Raw genomic sequence first — 827 nt, forward strand, 5'->3', positions numbered from 1 at the left:
ATAAATGAAAAGAAAAAGAATGAAAAAAAGGGTAGAATGGGAGACAGGGAAAGGGGAAGAAAGGAGGTGAAGGGGAGACAGAAATAAAGGTAGAGATAGACAGATAGTTAGTTCTAAAAATAAAGAGGAGAAAAACAGGGCGAGAAGTGAAAGAAAATGCGATAAAGAACGTGAAAGAAAATACGATAAAGAAAAGAAAAGAAAGATAAAGAAAGAAGTGGAAGAAATACGATAAAGAAAGAAAAAAAAGATAAAGAAAAGTGAAAGAAAATAATGGAAATAATAAAAGGAAACTAAGATAATGGAAACTAAGATAATGAATGGACACTAAGATAATGAATTGAAACGGAGATAGTGAATGGAAACTAAGATAATTAATGGAAACTAAGAGGAAATAATAAAGATAATGAATGGAAACTAAGATAATGGAAACTAAGATAATGAATGGACACTAAGATAATGAACTGAAACTGAGTTAGTGAATGGAAACTAAGATAATTAATGGAAACTAAGAGGAAATAATGGAGATAATGAATGGAAACTAAGATAATGGAAACTAAGATAATGAATGGACACTAAGATAATGAATTGAAACTGAGATAGTGAATGGAAACTAAGATAATTAATGGAAACTAAGAGGAAATAATGGAGATAATGAATGGAAACTAAGATAATGGAAACTAAGATAATGAATGGACACTAAGATAATGAATTAAAAAACAATGGAGATAATGAATGGAAACTAAGATAATGGAAACTCAAAAACAGCAGCTGGAAAACATGAAACACAAAAAATAGAAAGAAAAACCGAGGTGTGAAAGATAGAA

At 29.4% G+C, this 827-nt stretch overlaps 1 long non-coding RNA gene across 1 annotated transcript in view; it reads left to right on the forward strand.

The window, feature by feature from the left end:
- The first annotated feature begins 732 nt into the window (after positions 1-732).
- Positions 733-827, forward strand: part of LOC127000090 (uncharacterized) — a 728-nt gene continuing 633 nt past the window's right edge. Inside the window, exon 1 of the long non-coding RNA XR_007753777.1 lies at positions 733-827. This exon is cut by the window's right edge and continues 214 nt beyond it. This is a non-coding gene — a long non-coding RNA (uncharacterized LOC127000090).

This window comes from Eriocheir sinensis, chromosome 17, assembly GCF_024679095.1.
Source record: "Eriocheir sinensis breed Jianghai 21 chromosome 17, ASM2467909v1, whole genome shotgun sequence".
NCBI classification, from domain to species: domain Eukaryota; kingdom Metazoa; phylum Arthropoda; class Malacostraca; order Decapoda; family Varunidae; genus Eriocheir; species Eriocheir sinensis.